The following is a 20171-nucleotide window of genomic DNA, read 5'->3' as shown; positions in this document are numbered from 1 at the left end:
TGCGAGGCAAGGCCTGCTTCGATCGTGTTTGGCCTGCGTCGTTGTTTCGCGCGGAAGAAAAAGAAGAAAAAAGTGTATTTGAAAGAAGCTGGCCAGTCTCGCCGTTGCTCTTTGCGAGGCAAGGCCTGCTTCGATCGTGTTTGGCCGGCGTCGTTGTTTCGCACGGGAGAAAAAGGAAGAAAAAGTGATTTTGAAAGAAGCTGGCCAGTCTCGCCGTTGCTCTTTGCGAGGCAAGGCCTGCTTCGATCGTGTTTGGCCTGCGTCGTTGTTTCGCGCGGAAGAAAAAGAAGAAAAAAGTGATTTTGAAAGAAGCTGGCCAGTCTCGCCGTTGCTCTTTGCGAGGCAAGGCCTGCTTGGATCGTGTTTGGCCGGCGTCGTTGTTTCGCACGGGTGAAAAAGGAAGAAAAAGTGATTTTGAAAGAAGCTGACCAGTCTCGCCGTTGCTCTTTGCGAGGCAAGGCCTGCTTCGATCGTGTTTGGCCTGCGTCGTTGTTTCGCGCGGAAGAAAAAGAAGAAAAAAGTGTATTTGAAAGAAGCTGGCCAGTCTCGCCGTTGCTCTTTGCGAGGCAAGGCCTGCTTCGATCGTGTTTGGCCTGCGTCGTTGTTTCGCGCGGAAGAAAAAGAAGAAAAAAGTGTATTTGAAAGAAGCTGGCCAGTCTCGCCGTTGCTCTTTGCGAGGCAAGGCCTGCTTCGATCGTGTTTGGCCTGCGTTGTTGTTTCGCGCGGGAGAAAAAGGAAGAAAAAGTGATTTTGAAAGAAGCTGGCCAGTCTCGCCGTTGCTCTTTGCGAGGCAAGGCCTGCTTCGATCGTGTTTGGCCGGCGTCGTTGTTTCGCACGGGAGAAAAAGGAAGAAAAAGTGATTTTGAAAGAAGCTGGCCAGTCTCGCCGTTGCTCTTTGCGAGGCAAGGCCTGCTTCGATCGTGTTTGGCCTGCGTCGTTGTTTCGCGCGGAAGAAAAAGAAGAAAAAAGTGATTTTGAAAGAAGCTGGCCAGTCTCGCCGTTGCTCTTTGCGAGGCAAGGCCTGCTTCGATCGTGTTTGGCCTGCGTCGTTGTTTCGCGCGGAAGAAAAAGAAGAAAAAAGTGATTTTGAAAGAAGCTGGCCAGTCTCGCCGTTGCTCTTTGCGAGGCAAGGCCTGCTTCGATCGTGTTTGGCCGGCGTCGTTGTTTCGCACGGGAGAAAAAGGAAGAAAAAGTGATTTTGAAAGAAGCTGGCCAGTCTCGCCGTTGCTCTTTGCGAGGCAAGGCCTGCTTCGATCGTGTTTGGCCTGCGTCGTTGTTTCGCGCGGAAGAAAAAGAAGAAAAAAGTGTATTTGAAAGAAGCTGGCCAGTCTCGTCGTTGCTCTTTGCGAGGCAAGGCCTGCTTCGATCGTGTTTGGCATGCGTCGTTGTTTCCACGGGATGTTTATATTTATATTTTTCACAGCTTCCTTACATTAACTGCTAACATGTATCTATTCACTATATGATTTATTTATATTTTTCTAATCCTCTATCATACTATTTTCCCATAAAATATACATTTAAATTGCATGAACTAACGATGCTTTAAAAAACAGCAATGGATCGATCTGGAGCATTTGTTTTAAAATTATTGCTATTTTTTACAGCTTCCTGGAATTTATTTCAATTTAGCTGCTGATATGTAAATTTATTTGAATGTTCAAATTATTTTTTTTTCGTATTGCTTTCCTTTATATCCTCATTTCCTCATACCATATATGATCAAATTACATAAACTAACGACACTTACTAAAACAGCAAGGGAACCATCAGGAGCATTTGTATTTTAAATGATTATTTATTTACATGTTCATATTATTCCTCATCCTATACCTTTCCTGTAACATACCATCTCCTCATACCATATATCATCAAATTGCTTAAATTAACGAATCTTTCTAAAACAGCATTGGAACCATCTGGAGCATTTAGATTTTAATTTACTGCTATTTTTACAGCTTCCTGGAATCATCTTGATTATATTTAAATTTATTTTATTTACCATATTTATAATATTTATTATTATTATTATTATTACAAAACTATATGCTTATTAGATAATACACTACAGACTAACATTTACACTTACAAACATCCAAATCATGTAATACATTACGCATTCAACCATTTTCATCGGCCCGATGAAATTCCTCTAACCCCCATTCCAAACCTCCCAAAAATATTCCGTTCACTTTTAAAAGTCGCATGGGTTCCCTGCACTTTTGCCACTAGTGAACAACAAAAACATCCCCTCCCAAATCCCCACGGGACTGTATGGGCGTAGCCTTGGAGCACAGTGTGGAAATTTCCGTTCTTAGATATTTTTGGTTGTACCGGGCAGCAATCAAATTGTCTAAGAATATTGAATTGACCATTGTGGCACCCCCTACAGCGTGGTGCAGACCCGTAATGCTATGCTATGCTATGCTATGCTATGCTAATGAAAAAAAAATAAAAGTACCAAATTCCTTTATTCTAGGAATTTTGACTCCTTTCCTTATTAAGTAATCCAAAAAAAACCCGATTACTAAATAAGGAAAAGAGGCAAAGTTCCTAGAATAATGGAATTTGGTACTATTTTTTTTGTTAAGAATATTTTTCATCAAAAAACACAAAATTTGAAAACCCTGTAATTTCTCGTAACTCGACTGTTCAAAAATTAGGGACATGTTATTTAAGGGAAATATAATGGACTTCGAATCTGGTATTTTTTTCATTTAAAACAAAAAAAATCATTTTAAAATTTCGTATTTGTTGTAACTTTGCAGTCTTATTTTTCAGAGTGTTTCAATGTTCTGCAAAGTTTTAGAGTTGAAACTAACAAAAAATTTGATTTGTAGACAAAAGGGGATTGTTTGTAAACATCACGAGTTATCACGATCCCACGAAAAAAAAAGTTTTGAAAATTTCAATCTGCAGTTCAACGGAAGGAGGAATAGCTCACCACGGCAATTTTAAAAACGGTATTTAAAAACGTAGGTTTTAAAGAAAACCTATATGTATGGGTATCAAAAGATCGGAAATTTTATGCCCTTTCCGATTCCACATAGGTTGACTTGTGAATCGTAGACCGGTTCAGATGCCGGCGGATTTTCCTTCGATGTATTTCCGGGTTGGTACGAAATTCCAACGAAAAATCTATTCTATCGATACAAATACCCCCAAAACGGTGTTATACTCACTCCAAAATGTTTATTTAGCAACTATATGGTAATATATTGACATTTAGTTGAATTAAAAATTTGCAAAATCAAGTTTAGATAAGTTTTATATAGAATTTCCAGAGTTATATAAACTTTTATACTTAGTAGTTAGTAAACTTTATATTCAATCCAAATTATTTTTTTAATCAGTCAAGGATGCTTATTTGGGGTTTGGAGACTGGATTTATGGTGATTTGTTAACAAATAACTTTATTTATGATGATTTTTCGAAGGGCGTACACACTTTTTTGCACCTTTTTTGATTTTTGTTATAGTATTTGTTATATAACATTTTATAGAAATCATCTTTTCATGAGCTTTTTGTAGCAAAATGTTTGGCATGAGTTTCTGAACAAACCGTAGTACTAGGTTCCTGTCAAACTTGAAATTTTTTACATGTTTCATCACAAAATGTGCATAGTGCCCAAGGGGTGTAAATACTTTTTTTACATACTGTATAAGTCTTTCGGCAAAATTTTCCAGATTAAGTATGTTGCTCAAATGCTCAAATTTGAATTTGGATAATTCTTAATAGTAGTTTATGCAACAAGTTGCAAAAAGAGGATTTTTTCAGCACGAGTCGTACATTTATCCAACGAGGTTCACCGAGTTGGATAAATACGAAGAGTGCTGAAAAAATCAAGTTTTGCCACGAGTTCCATACAACATTTTTTGCAATTCCAAAAAACACACACTAAGTGAAATTTTATGTCAAATTTTCATGTATTTTGTCAATAAATCGTTTAAATCAAAAAAATGTTGAAAAGTGTTACTTTTCGAAACAAGTGCTGAAAAGTTCAACTTTTCAGCACCCATTTGAGTGCTGAAAAGTAGAACTTTTCAGCATTTATTTTGAAAAGTGTTGCTATTCGATTCTGTTATTTTTGGTACAGAAAAGTAGGCTATTTCGTCGTTCAAGAATGACAGGAAAAGTAAGTAGTTTCACGACGGAATTGCAAAAATGTATTTTTGCAATTCCACTGTGAAACTGTCAACTTTTCCTGCCCTTCTGGAGAAACGAAACGTCCTACTTTTCCCTACCAAAAATAACAGAATGGAAAATTAATACCTTTCAATAACAGTGCTGAAAAATTCTACTTTTCAGCACTGAAATGGGTGCTGAAAAGTTGAACTTTTCAGCACTAGTATCGAAAAGTAACATTTTTCAATATTGTTTTGTTTTAAACGATGAATTAACTAAACACATGAATGTTTGACATAAAATTCCACTAAATAAGCGTTTTTCGGAATTGCAAAAAATGTTGTAAGCAACTCGTTGCAAAACTTGATTTTTTCCGCACTCGTCGTATTTATCCAACTCGGTAAACCTCGTTGGATAAATGTACAACTCGTGCTGAAAAAATCTTCTTTTTGCAACTTGTTGCATAAACTACTATTTTACAATCAGTTATTAGTGTGAAATGCAAAGATTTCAATTTTGTTTGGAAAGTCATTTACTTTTGAAGTAATTTAAATTTAAAGTAATTTAAACACAGAGTACACAATTCTGACAAATTTGACATAAATATACAAGCATTGAACAACTTGAAAATAAATTTTCAATGCTCAAAAACACTCATGCTACAAATTTGTTGGAAATTCAACTTAAGAAAGACACAAGTTTGAAAATCATTCCATCTTGGAACGTTTCTTTTAAAATATCGGAGTTTCGAAAAGAACCGCGGCTTTTTTTATGAGCCTTGGTTTTTTCGCTTTTTAGTAAACCGGCTTTTTGAGCAGCTCACTCTTGTTTAGCCCACCTCTACACTTGTTTGACTGTAGGCTGAATTTATATGAACGCACACAAAAATCAATCTGTGCACGTGTTCGCAACTGAGCAATTCTTTACAAAATCGGCCGGTTTTTTTAATTTTTATTTATTTATTTATTTTTATTTTTTATCAGCCTCGAAACTCCCTTATACCTTCTGTATTACCAAAGAAGCCATTTTGAATCAAATAAAAAAAAATCTGAAAACTTTAAAATGATTGAAGGAAAAAAGTATTTTCGTAAAGAGAAATTCTTTACGAAATTGGGCGATTTCGACCATTTATAATTTTTGTATTTTTTTAATTGTCTTAAAATTTTTCGGGGCCTATCCTATGAACAAAGAAGCCATTTTTATTATTAGTTCCTCAATACAAGTCTGCAAACAATTTTGGCAGTTGTCCATACAAAAATGGTACGTAAATATTCAAAAATATGAAACTTTTGAAGAAACTTTCTGATCAATTTGGTGTCTTCGCCAAAGTTGTAGGAATTTTTGAGGACTATTCAGAAATAAATAGGTACACGGAAAAAATGCTGATTTTTTAATTAACTTTTTTTACAAAAACTTCATTTCCAAAAATCCATATTTTGATTTTCGAAAGTTTTTAATATGCTTTAGGGTACAAAAATCCGCAACTTTTGACCGATAGGGTGGTATGGTCAAAAATTCTGACAGTGATTTTTGGAAAAATATAATAAATTTCACACATAAATTGTTTTAAACCTTTTTTTTCATATGTAAAACTGAATTTGCATTCAACAAGAACTTCACATTTTTTTATTTAGGGCCTCGTTTTCTCGCCACCAAAAGTTTGATTTCAGCGAAATAGTTGCAGTTTTTCGATTTTTAAAAATAGTGACCATGAGTGACCATTTCTGAAAATATTTTTTTGAAAAGTTAAGAAAATTTTCCGATCTTTTCGAAAACAATATTTTCAAGGCTTTTGTATCAAAACAAGCATTTTAAAAGGGCCAACATTCAATATAACACTGGAAAAAAATATCTGCATTTTTTTCCGTGTACTTATTTTTTTTCTGAATAGTCCTTATCAATACCTACAACTTTGCCGAAGACACCAAATTGATCTGAATATTTCGACAAAAGTTAAAGATTTTCGAACCATTTTTGTATGCACAGCTGCCAAAATTGTATAGAGATTTGTAATGGTAAACCAATGACACAAAATAGCTTTTATAAGTTAAGTTGACAGTTTTTGTTCCCTTAAATATCGTATAAATTATTTGTACTTTTAGAAGCACTTCTCGCAGCTTAAACATTTGTATGAAGATTTGTTTGCAAAAGCCACTGAACATAAATTGACACTTCATGTCCACTTGATTTCAGAATAATTATTATTTGATGCGAAAACCTAGAGATCTGTTTATCATCAACCTCAATTACTACGCTTCAATGACGTTTCCGGAATTGAAAATATTGACAGAACGTGGACTTATGTGTAAACACAATTAAATGGCTTATATTTTTGTTTAAACTGAAGATCCCACGCTCGTTTGTTGGCGGCTTTGTGAGTAATCATCGCATCTGCAAATAAATTTCGTTGTTGTTGACCAAATATGAGAACCTGAGGGTGGACGGTGCGGTGGCCACTCTTTTGCTACCCTTAATCCAAACATTTCACAGCTGTGTTCAACCTCAGCCAGTAAACAACATTAAAGGGGGGAAAAGATAATGCCATCACTTACCACCACAATGTTAAAGCCTGTTGAATCCTCGAAATGTCCTCAAACAAAGCTCCGCTTTCAATTCTTCACTTCCACTGAACTGTATTTAATTGCGATTCATCCTTTTACTCAGACAAAACACCTCCTTAACGCACCATTACTCTTATTTCAACCCCCCTCCCCAAGTGGGTTGAACTCTTCACCCTTAATCACTCTCTCTCTCTCTAGTCGCGGAAGCTCTTCAAGTTTAAGCACCTTTTTTTCCTCCTCCTCGGAACCACGTGTGCGTTTCCTGTTGTACACACGTGTTGCCACCCCGCCCCTCCGGGGACCACTTCTTCAACTCTTCTTTTTTCTTCAAGCCTTAGGCTGTTACGGTTCTGCCCCGGAAAATCTGGCGTTGATGAACGACCCCACAGGACTCACCGCAAAACCCGGGGATTTGTGGCCAACGGGGCCTTTTCAATTCCTTTTTTCCGACCCCGCCTTCCTTCCGTGGGTGGGAAAGTTTAAGGTTGGTCGATTAGTATTGATTTGGTTTTTGGGATGGCGAATTCTCCGGGAGACCCCAAAAAGGGGTCAAAACGAAAGGATGACCCGGTTCGCTTTTTTTCCCCCCTCTACGCTCTCGTGTGGTGGTTTTACGGTGATCTCTCCGATGTATTGATGTCCTTTTTTTGTTGTTGGTCGAGGAGCTTGATGATGTGCGATTTGGTCTTTGATTTTCAGCACATTTTTCCCCGCTTCGGGGCTTGGTAATGATGAGTTGGCGATTTTTGAACGCTAGCGGTGGGTTCAATCTGAAAAGGGATAAGAGAAGGGAAAGAAAAAGTTTTTGAAAGGAATCATTAGTGGATAATTTGGGCATGACGGCGAAATGGGAGGGAAAGGCAATAAACTAGGTCATTTGTTGGCGATGAATGAGATGTTGGGATAGGAATTTTGATTGGTCTAATTTTTCGTCATGCAAACAATGACTAAGGATTTTATGAAAAAAAAAAAAAACTAACTCCTTGACTAATTGATGTTTGACTGGAAAAACGGGAAGCACTGAATTGCCTTTTAAAAATGGCACAGACAAATATATTACTGACATAACAAATATGACAAAAAACTCAATAGGAAGCTTCTAAATGTTTCGAAAAAAAAACAACCAATATCGATTCTTACTTCTGTGGTTGAAAATAGATTTGGAGGAAATCATAAATTGTCCCATTCAGATGAAAATTGGAAAAAATGTCAAATTGGGTCCAATTTCGTATAGGGACAAGTATGCGTTTGTATAAAAATATTATTTGAAAGAAATATATATAGCTTTCTTCTCATTTAATAGCTTTATAATGTGACTCAAAAGTTGCAATTTTCCTCTCTTCGTCTATCCATACATTTTTTCGGTGACCCAGTTTTTAAGGCTGTTGTAAATATTTTTCATAGTTTACAAAGAACAAAAAAGTTATGTTTTAACCTAAAAAATTCAACGAAATTATTCGTGCAATTCCTTTGCGTTTCAAACCATTTTCAATATGTTTGAAATAAGTTAAAATTTATAAAAAAAATAGTGATTTTCAGCCGGGAACCGTGGTATCGTATTGAGGTGCTCCGATTTGGATGAAGCTTTCAACGTTTGTTTGTCTATGAGATCAACTCACGCCAAATAAAGTTTGAGGTCCAAAAATACAAAAAAAAATTGCTCTCATTTCCGTAAAACTTAATCAATTCCAACTCTCTTAGTTGCATTCGAAAGGACTTTTGAAGCAATTCAAAATGTGCTATAGACATTCAGAATTGGTTTGACTATTTCTCACAGCTTTTGCAAATTACTGTTAAAAATAACTTTTTTTAACCTTAATATCATTAAACAAAAGCCTTCAACACCCATACTCCTATATGTAAAAAGTTAGAGAATTTTATGGACCTGCGGTTTTAACTTTTTATTAATACGATATTGACCTTCTCTTGACAAAACAAAATTGATTTTTTTTACCTTTTTAATTTGTATCTTTAAATATTTTAAAAAGGAGGGCGAATTTGGTGAAAACGTTGAATAGTTTTCCATAAATTGCAGTTAGAAGTAAACATTTATGGAGTACCATGGGCTTTAGATGGTTCAACATGAAAAATTGAAGACTTATTGTTAAAGGATGTTTTCTAGATTATTTTTTCAAAACCACAAATTCACCGTTTCCTATGAATATAGGTCCTTTTGAAAAAGTAAGAAAGTAATGTATTGAAGTTGTATGATATTTTACGTGCAGTAAATCTATCAATTGATCCTCACACTTCTTTTAAGCATAACAGTCACTGTCGTATACAATCAAATCAAATCAAATTATTCGCTCTACAGCATTGGCTTGGCGTTCTCGATTGCGAGATTCCTACTCGAAACTAGGTGTCCGAAGGCTTGATTGTTGAGGCAATTGCAAACCTCTTTTTACACCTTAGCTTCCATCCACCCCGGGATTCGAACTGATGACCTTTGGATTGTGAGTCCAACTGCCTACCAGCGACTCCACCAGGACAGGGAGACGACTCCTACACCTGGACTGAGCTAACGACCTAACCTTTTTAGGTTAGTCCGGGGCCAACATTTACTTCCCGTCCGACGGAAGGCGTGATCAGACAAATCTCGTCTCAAAATTTGCCACCGGGACCTTCTGGGATCGAACCCAGGCCGACTGGGTGAGAGGCAATCACGCTTATCCCTACACCACGGTCCCGGCTTGTCGTATACAATATTGTTGCAAAATATCAACCAGAACAATGATCAGAAAATTTTCAAGAAATTTAAAATTTCCCGGGAATTCTCGGCTTTTTTCGAGAAATCCGCTGAAAAATTCCCATTTAGCGGAAGTTTTGTAACTTCGGGAAGTTGGACGCCTTAATCAAGCATTTTCCATGGCTTTTTACTGAGCAATTCTCCACCAAAACCGGAAACGGATGAAAAAAATCGAAGAAGTAATTTTTTAGTTAAAATTAAACTTTAAGTGGTTATATCTTAAAAACGGTGCACCTGATCAAAAAATTTAAAGTACTTTTCGATTGCAAATTTGATTTTACATTGAAAACTGAAGTAATCTAAATGTTTTAACTAAAATTTTATTTAAAAAAAACACGTTTAAAAAAAATCATTCTTCCGCGGCAATGTTGGCAATGTATCGATTGCTGTTTTTGTCCCCTATAATTACACATCAAAAATAAAAATAAAACAATAAAGAATTTGGGAAGTTTTGTATGTTTCTTCTTTAGATTTATAAATTGTACGGTTGAAGGGAAAATATTCTTGAGCTAACCTTGACAAAATGGTTTATGGAAATTTTACTCTTTTGCGAATAAGCTACTCAAAATAAGTGGATAAGTATGTTTTAAATTCTTATAGTTTCAAACTTTCCTCATCATCACCTACAACTTAGCTTAGAAAGCTTAACCACCGGTAAGAAAAGAAAAAAATTAAAGCTAAAATTTGTATCGATCAAATTTCATGCAATTTAATTTTGTGAAAAGTTAATTGGAAAATCGGCATTTTTTCCCTGTTTTCATAAACATATTAAAAAAAATAACGTCATCGTCAACATTTCGAATGGCCCAGTTGTTTTTAAACTTTTACAAGGTTTTTCAAAACTATTATGTTTTACAACAATTGGCAACACTAGCAAATGATTTTATACCAAGCTTAAAATTGATTTTTTTGCTTGTTTTGACATGTTTTAAATAAAAGAATTTTCAAAAATGGTTCTTAACAATACATTTTTTGTGAAAAAAACAAATAAAATATATATTTTATTTGTTTAACTAAAATATATGAATACTTGTACAGACGAACATATCTGGAGTTTTTTTTAAAAGATCCAATAAACCAAATTTTAAGTTTTTGCTTTTTGGGTGTTTTTCAATACCCCTGACTCAAGGCGGTTTCAAAAACACCCAAAAAGCAAAAACTGGAAATTTGGTTTATTGGACCTTTTCAAAAAAACTCCAGATATGATGCAAAATAACTTCGACGGGCATAAAAAGTACACACAAAGATTCATCCAAATCAAAAACGAAATACAAAATACGAAAACGTTCTCCGAAGTCTCATAGAGTTGCTCTGAATTGAGGCAAATACAACTTTTACATACAGATCATACCCAAACATGAAACAAAATAACCTCAGGAACTTTACCCAAGGCAGCAAATTGAGGACACGGAGAAAAAAGAGTTCCCAAAATCGTGAACAAGCGTTCATGAAAATGAGAACCTCGAACAAAGTGTTAAAATCCCATGGTAGGATTTTGAAAAACGAACCATGAAATTTGAACACTTTGTTCGTGGTTCTCATTTTCGTGAACACTTTTTTCTCCGTGCAGTAAGTTTGATCTCAAGATTCATTGTTTTTCTGGTTTTTTTCTGATTTAAAGATGAGAAGGATGAAACTGTTTTATTTTAATACTTCAAAATAATATGAATTATTTTTGAACATTAAAAAAACCATCATTTCTTATAAATAAGTTTTAAACAAATATCCGCAAAAAATTCGTCCAAATCTGCAACACCTCCAAATCTCCCCAAAAAATGTCCACCACTTACTTATTCGCTCGTAAAATTCCATGGTGCAAAATAAACCTCCCCTAGCAAACATTCCCAACTCAGACAAGGTCGCGAGCATTCCAGCCAGCAGGCCAAAAGCTTGCTGGAAAGCTCCAGCAAACAAAAACGCCGCCACCGTCGCCGAACGGCCAGGAATGTGAGAAATGTCGAAACTTTTTGGCACCGTCGCTCCATTTATTTCCGCTTTGGCGGCTTTTCCATAATGATTTTAATGGGGTCCTTTTCCTCTCTTTATATGAATGGGCTTTTCCTCGAAAAAAAAGTGTCTCCTAGGCCACAGAGAGTCTGCTGAAAATTGAGGTCAATCGACCATATTTGGGGAAGTTTTTCCCTCCTTTTCATCGATTAGTTTTTAAAGAGTTTGGAGGATAGTTTCTTCGGTTAACTAGACTTGAAATTTAAAATTATTCATTAAAAAACTGGCAACACTGAAATTCATTCAAATTTGATAACTGAAAAGAACAAAAAGTCAAACACCTTTCTCGACATTTCCCTCCAATCTCTCCTCGCATTTCTTGACCCTCCCGAACCCATAAGGCTAAAGTGAATAAAACTAAGCGAACTTTTTTTTCCCCTCCCGTTTTGACTGACTGCCAAGGAGTCTCTGACATTATTGCCTCGCTCGCTGTGTGGTATGTGAAAGTGAGGAATGTGGGCGAAACTTTCAAAAGTTTCCAGACTCTTCCGGCGTTGATTCCATCGCGTTTTTTTCTTCTTCCTTTCCACGCACAGCAAACTTCCTCCCGTTTCCGTAAATACGAATTGCTCGAACTTTCGCGAGCTTAAAGCACAATTTTGCGCCAAAAATTCGCGGAAAGCAATTTCCATTTCTGCCGATTGCCGGAATCGATTATCCCCCGGCCGGAGCGCAAGTTCACCCCGAAAATGATGAACTCGAGTGCGGAAATTTCGCCAAAAAAAATTCTGCGAAACAATTATGCTGATGAGGAATTAGGATGGTGCTGGCAACACTGCCAGTTTTGGCGTAGCTCACTGCTGCCGGAATGATAAAATTTATGGTCACGTCCAGCTTTGGCCAACTCTTGGCCAACTGTTTGGCGAATTTCGGTAGGAAGATTTGTTTTTTGGTCTTCTTCGTCGGAATTTTGGTGTCATCGCGATTATCAGTGTTGCCAGCGTGCCACATAATGTGCCATGATTTGGGCGATTATTCTCTGTCTGTTTATTCGGAGGGAGATTAATTGTCCACTGACGCTTTGGCACGTTCCGGATCCGGAAGGGACGGATTTTCGTTTCGAGCGGTGTGTAATCATTCGGGATATTTATCATAACGAATGTAAGGCCACTGCAAATAAGTTTTAAAGATTTTGAAATCCCTCTTTAAAAAATTATCTGCGAATAATCAGGGCAACGAAAATAAATATATAACATAAAAATAGGTAATCAAAAGCGGTAATGTAATCTAGGTTGAGAAAAGTTGAGTTTCAAAATTAAATATTGACTTTTTTAAGCAATGATAAATTTTAAACCTTTGCAAATATTTTTCAAAGTTCACGTCACCATAAAAAAAACAGGGAGCAAAAAAAATCTGTAAAAATCTTTATTTTATGAAAAAAAATACCTTCAATTGACTGAAAACAATTTGAAATACATTATCCAGCGTTCATAATCACAATTAGTACAGTACAGCAAAGAAAAAAAATCGCTAAAAAAATCACGTTATGAAATCATCAACTTTTCCTATAATTTGAGAGAGATGAAACGGCTTTTCCGTACCAATGAAACATTACTCAAGATTTTTATTATTTTGTTTTTGTAGCCGAATGAATGGAGTGGTAAGCTTCCTTCAAATACTTAAAAATTCGTTTTCTAATGAGGATTTTCGACTTTTTTGTGGCCAGCAAGCACTTTTCGTTCGTGGCTTGAACCCGATTCTTGGCTTGCCAATATTGAATCTTCTTATAGGTAGCTTCATACAGCGTCTTCGATTTTTCCGGAATGCCCATAGGACAGTCAGAATTTGTTCTATATCTGTTCTAAAGATCTATATGACTTAACGGCAGTTGGAAAAAATATGACAGAACAAACTATTTCAGAGTTCACAGGGGAGCAACTCTCTACCAAAACCGGAAATGGATTTTATTTGTATTTTTGATTTGGCTCAAATTCTATGACCAAAGAAGCTATTTTGTTTTTTTATGATCAAAGAATCAAATCAAATCAAAGAATTAAAAATTATAAATATTGCGCAATTCTCACTAACTTGGATTTCGCTCTAAATTATTGCTATTGATCGAACTATTGCGACTTGTCAAACTGGCTTGGAAAATTTAAAATTTCATTTTTGAGGAAAAAGCCGAGGTTTATCACTTGTTTTTTAGCTGTCACTCGCAATTTTGAATTGCGATAGTTCAGTTTGGTGGAAACTGCGACTGGAAATGTAAATAAACAACGAGTAATTGCCTAGATTTTTGATTTTTTGCTTTCAAACGTGCGAGAGAAAAATGCGGGCAAAATCCAAGTTATAATGCAAGAATCAATAAAAATAGAATGATTTTTTAGAGTTTTCTACAAAGGTTATTTAGAACATAACCACCTGCACCTTATTTTTATGTAAAATTGAATTTCCAATCGAAAAGTACTTTACAGATTTAAATATTACGCCCTTTTGAAATGTTAGTCTAGATTTAATTTTTTTCAAAATATTTTTTTAGAAAAGATCGGAAATTTCACGAATGTTTCATGTTTTAACATTGAAAATCGGACCATTAATTGTGGAGATATCGACATTAGAAAATGGTGGGTTATTTGGAAGAGACTTAGAAAACTTCAATTGTAATGTTTCTTTTTCTTTAGGCCACTGTATCTCAGCAACCAGATGTCCAATCTTCAATGTCTCTTAGACATACTGATAGCAAATTATCTGAACTTTTCAAAAAAATATTTTTAGAGATGTTCTTTCATGGTTACTATTTTTAAAAATCGAAAAACTGCATATATTTCTCTGAAATCAAACTTTCGGTGGCTCTATCTTGGAAACGGAGCCCTTTATCAAAAAATCTGTAAAGTACTTTTCGATTGGAAATTCAATTTTACATTGAAAAATTACGTCAAATTTGTTTTTGCATTAAATTCCGATTTTTTCCAAAAATCACTTTTTTTCAAAAGCTCATTACTCAGCGGCAGATTTTTTGACTATGTTTCTCTATTGCTAAAAAGTTGCGGGTTTTTGTCCCCTAAAACATATAAAAAAATCTCACAAATAAAAAATACAAATTTTGGGAAACTGAGTTTTTGTGAAAAAAAGTTGATTAAAAAATCTGCAATTTTTTCCCGTGTACCTGTTTTTTTCTCAATAGTCCTCATCAATACCTACAACTTTGCCGAAGACACCAAATTGATCAGAAAATTCACTCAAAAGTTACAGCTGTTTAAATATACGTACCATTTTTGTATGGACAGCAGCCAAAATTGTATGGAGACTTGTATGGGTGAACCAATGACACAAAAATGCTTCTTTGGTCATAGGGAAGACCCCCACAAAGTTTGAGCCAAACAAATAAAATGACCAATGACCATACTCTTGAATGCCAACATATAATTTTTTTCCTCTTTGAGAAACTCTTTTGACGATTTTTTTTCTAGAACTGCAAAAAAAGTTGTTCGGAATTTGATGCAAAACTTGTTTTTTCAGCACTCGTCGTATTTAGCTAACTCAGTAGATCCTCGTTGGATAAATGAACGACTATTGCGTAAAAATTCTTTTTGCACCTTGTTGCATATAATACTTTTCGCAATACCTGAGATTTTGGAAACTGATGATTGCAAAAGAACTGAAATGGTTTAAATGCTTTTTAAAACACATTTTTCATGCCGATTTTGAAACCATGGTTTGAAATTAAAATTTTAATATTTTTCTATTAAATATTTCCCACAATTTTAAATATTTTTTTAGAGTTTTCATTTTTAAGTAAAAGTTGAAAATAATTTTAAGTTAAACGGGAATTAACTAAGGTTTTTATCTGAGTGCTTAAGAGCGAGTCCACGAACAGGGCATACCCCTTTGTATGAAACGTCGTTTGGACCTCACCAATCAAACCAAATTTTCAGGGGTTGTTTGTACATATGAAACTAGCATCTGGCCAAAATATGAGCACTCTAGGTCAACGGGAAGTGGGGCAAATCGGGACACAATGTTCAAAGGTTCAAAAACGTCAAAAATCATAAAGGGCCATAACTTAAGCAAATATCAATTTAATTTCAAAATTCAAAATGCATCTGAAAGGGCTTAAAAATGCAGCAAAATGCAGGGTAGAGCATCCCAATTGGTTGAATCTAAAGGGAGTTATTGGCATTTTAGTGAAAAATACTAATACTAATACTACTTTCATTTTTAATGGATGAAAATAAACATTTTTGTGTATGTTTCTATTGTGAAATTGTCTCAGGAACACGAATATGATGAAATTATCACCAGAAAATGGGATCTAAGGGGTCCCCCGAGCAAAAATTTACAACCAAAAAATTCACTAAAAGTAAAAGTGTCTATTTAATATGTTAAACTGCCTTACCCAAAGCGTTCTCAGTCTCAGATGGTAGTCCCAGATGTCCCCTACAAGCTGCAGGTCGAACCGAATTGATATCTGGATGGAACATTTTTTTATTTGAGTTTTAAAATTATTCAATTTTTTCACAAAAATGCCAATAACTCCCTTTAGATTCAACCAATTTGGATGCTCTACCCTGCATTTTGTTGCATTTTTTAAGCCCTTTAAGATGCATTTTGAATTTTGAAATTAAATTGATATTTGCCTAAGTTATGACCTTTTTAAGATTTTTGACGTTTTTGAACCTTTAAAAATTGTGTCCCGATTTGCCCCACTTCCCGTTGACCTAGAGTGCTCATATTTTGGCCAGATGCTAGTTGCATATGTACAAACAACCCCTGAAAATTTCAGGCAGATTGGTGAGGTCGATGCGAGATGGGTATGCTTTGCTCGTGGACTCGCTCTTAAAAGACAGAATGTGTAACGTGATTTTCGAATGCTCCCTATTGCTCCCCACTAATACAACTGCACTAAAGCTGTAAACACAAACAAAGTAGAAGGCTATGTTCAAGCTCAAGCGTGACATATTTTTTGCTGCTAAAATGACTTGTTTTGAAACATTTGGGATCTGTTGATGTTATACTTTTCGCTCAGAAATTAAGTGCTTTGCGCGTGTTTCGTTCATAGACTAAACGAAGGGCGGCCAAAAGAGGCCTTTTTGCAAGGGTTTTCCAGCATCGTGTCAAACTGGTCACTAATTCAGAATTACTTGGAACTTGAGCAAGTAATTCTGTAATTCTGGATTTACTGACTGATTCTAGAGTAATCCTGTTAATTCCATGATTCTTTTTTGGTGAAAACATACTTTAGAAAATAATGAAATAATAAAAAATAACTGTTAAAAAGAAAATTCGATAAACCTTTTATGATTCTTTTTATTGCCTATAAATTTTTATGTAAAAAACCAAAGTTATAACTAGTACGGGATCATTCGGATTTTGAGTGAGTAATTCAGTAATTCCAGTATTACTCCTCAATTCTGCCGTAATTCCTGTGATTCTAGAATTACCTAGTAATTCCGTAGTAATTCGTGTAATTCCATAGTTACTCAGTAATTCGTGTATTTCCCATTAATTCAAGTAACTACTAGTAATTCTTTAATGGGAAATCGGCAGAATGCACTTTTCTTTTGCTTGATGCTTTTTATGGTTGTAAGATGTACAGAGCGGATTCGGAATGTCCACTAATTTGGTTGCTCTCTAATTCAAATGCATTCGGATGAAAAAGCACTCAAACGTCAAAATCATTTGTCAAACTGATGTTGATATTTACCCCATTATTCGATCATTTCCAAGTAGAGCGTCCAATTTTCGCGGGTTTTGAGTTTCCCGGAAAACGGAAAAAATACATTTTTATACCAGGGAAATTTTTGAAAACGTCATAAAATCAATGATTATTAGCTTAATACTATTAATATCAATCTGTACAAGGATGGCAGTTTTTAGAAAGCTTTAAAGATTTTTTGTTCTTTGTTGTGCTTTGAATTTCAAATGCACTCTAACGCCAAAATCAGTTGTCAACTGATGTTGATATTTACCCAATTTTCTCGAAGTAGGACGTCCAATTTTCTCGGGTTTTGAGTTTCCCGAAAAAAGTCATAAAATCTATGTTTTCTTTTTATTTGTTATGTTTTTCAAGTTTTAAAGTTATAGAATCACCTCAATACTATTAATATTAATCTAAACCAGCATAGCAGTTTTTAAAAAGTCTAAACACATTTTTGTTGTTCTCTGTTGTGCTTTGAATGTTATATGTGGTGCATATTTCTAATTTATTTCATTTCTAATTCAAATTAAATAAGTATCTTATAAGTATTTATTTTTAATTTAATTCTCTATGACATGTCTAAAACACTTCTGCTTGGTTTCTGATAATCGCAAATAATTCTGGGAAATCAAAGTAATCGGTTGACGAATCAATTGGACCAAAATACTTATAACATTTTAAAGTTTCGAAAGAAACAAACAGATTTGACCCATTGGTTAGTGGTTTTAAAAATTCAATTTTGAGATTATTAGAAAAAATCATCGCATAAGTCCCATTTGAAGTACTTCAAAAGATGATGAAGTTTCATGGAAATTTTTTTTAATGTTTTTGGACTAGAAACTCCTTTTAGATGCCCGTTTTACCTTACTTCCCTTAGTCGAGGTCTCATATTTGGCATGAGTTCATCTCATGTATAGACAAACAAACGCTGAAAGTTTCATCCAAATTGGAGCACCTCACATTAGTGAAAAACTCGCTTTTCAAAAAAAGAAATATTTGCAAACAAATTTTCAAAAAAATTCTTACCTTAACATTTAAGTTATGCCATTATGATAAACTAAATTCACAATTTACACTTTTTGTATAAAGCGTGGAAATGGCCATTTGTTATAAACAAAAAATGAATCAAAAAGTTACTTAAAAAAGTAGTAAAAAGACGGTAATTTTTTTAAAAATGTTTGATGTTAAAGTTAAAACATAAAGAGAAAGAAAAAAAAATAGAATTTTAAACACATATTTTGTCCTCTACATTTCCTTCAAATGCTCTTCGAAGCAACACGTGGCACCCAGTTTGCCAACTCTTCGAAAAAAGGCTGTTGCTGCTGCCTTCCGAAATTGGGTCTAATTCCGCTTTCGTGTGTCTAGTGAACCGAACCGGAAGAGAGCGAGGACATCGCAATAGCAATATTATTAACAAGTTTTCCTTTCGTAGCAAAAAGTTGCCCACCCCAAACTCAACAAGACCTTTCCCAGGAAAAAGGACCCGTTCCTTGTTCGAGTGTACGCCAACCGACTGGGAGAGATGGATTCCGTGGGATTGACCAACCGTATCAAATCTAATCCCGGACATATTTAATAAACTTTTTAATAAGATTTTCCTGTTCGAGTGGCAGCTGGAATGTTGTTGGAGCGGGTGATACTGTTTGCAAGGGGCTTTTATATTCTTCGGGAGAGTCAATTGGCAATGGTTGTGCGGGGAGTGGTAGTATTTTTGTGTGAAAGTGTTTGAACACAGGTCTACCCTACTTTACTGCCATTTGCATAGGACGATTTGATTGTGTTCTAGGAAGATGTACCATTTTTGGTAGACTGGTATTGCCTTCCTGGAAGATTTGGTCAACCAAATCTTCGTAATGTAATTCTCAGCTATTTTTAAACAGAGATTTCAATATGATTGCAATTGTTATCATTTCAAATTTGTTTGTAACCAGTACCAAACTAAACAAATGGTAATGTTCATTATTCAAATCAAACCAACTCCCAAACCTTCAAACACAAAAGCTAACAATCCACCTACATAGTCAATCTCGGCAAACCTTCCCGGCACGAGGGCGTTCCAATCACGGTTTGAACTTTAAACATTGTAAAAATTACAAAGAAATTGCTGTTGATGGTGGAGCGCCTATACCGAAAAGTTTCCAAAGTAAAGAAACAGAGAAGGCGCCGGGAGGGGGAGTCGGGTTAAGATTACAACGGGGTGTTTTGATATCCACCGCAAGAGCACAAACCTCATTTCAATAAATTTCAAACTTGCTCCCCCGAAAGAAAAACAATTTCAACCCCACGGGCGCAACACCGCAATCTGGGCAAAGGGCGCCATGTTTGAAGGAGATTTTAGTGAAATTAATTCAAAATTCACATAAATGCTTGTTTTTATTGGGAAAAGTTCTACATAGCAAAAAAGCTAGAAAATAAATTTGTATTTTTACTTAAAATCTACGTTCCAACACTCCGCAACATCTTAATGGGTGTTTAAACGTTTTAAAGGTGAATATGTGTGTGTTTGTGCAACCATGTGTGTGAATGTGGATGCAATGTGGTTGATTCGGGTGGAAAATCAACCTGAATAGTTCCCTTTTTTTCTTCATTCAGCAAAAAACTTTTTTGTTGAACAACAACATTACATGCCTTGGCGTGCAGAGCAAAAACAAGAAAACAACTTTTCTTCGTGTTTTGTTTCGAGTGTTGAGAACCCCTTTTGAAAAGATGTTTGTTTGCGGTTTTTTGTTCTGTTTTAAGGTGAAGCCGTTGATCATTTTCGAAGAAATTTGATCATCACTATAAAATATTCTGTATAAAATTCAATTTAACGAATTTCAGCACCAAAATGAATCAGCATGTGCCGGTTGTTGCCATCTTGAAGCCACTGAAGGAATTTTTGATCTAAATCAATTGTGCTTCAAAATTTATATAATTTTGTGGCACTGTCATTGACGTCCTAGTTGGCAATCATTGATTAATGACGATATCCATAACTTTACAAGGAATGGGATAATCGTTACCAAAAGGAATCAGCATGTGTAGGCCACTATTCTAAACAACTTGTTGAAGGAATTTTGCCAAAATATTGAAAGTGACGCAAAATTTATATCTA

At 35.2% G+C, this 20171-nt stretch overlaps 1 protein-coding gene across 3 annotated transcripts in view; it reads right to left on the bottom strand.

The window, feature by feature from the left end:
* The window catches only part of LOC6038075, a 554342-nt gene that overhangs the window by 497676 nt on the left and 36495 nt on the right, over positions 1-20171 (bottom strand). For 2 of the 3 annotated variants that reach the window (XM_038257659.1, XM_038257658.1), the window contains exon 2: positions 6678-7456. The gene's annotated coding sequence lies outside the window, so the exon portion shown is untranslated. The remainder of the gene's footprint in view (positions 1-6677; positions 7457-20171) is intronic. The other variant, XM_038257657.1, reaches the window with a different exon arrangement.

The sequence above is a fragment of the Culex quinquefasciatus genome, chromosome 2 (assembly GCF_015732765.1).
Source record: "Culex quinquefasciatus strain JHB chromosome 2, VPISU_Cqui_1.0_pri_paternal, whole genome shotgun sequence".
In the NCBI taxonomy this organism is placed as follows: domain Eukaryota; kingdom Metazoa; phylum Arthropoda; class Insecta; order Diptera; family Culicidae; genus Culex; species Culex quinquefasciatus.
The sequence above is the reverse complement of the archived record's forward strand: the minus strand, read 5'-3'. Positions and strand labels throughout refer to the sequence as shown.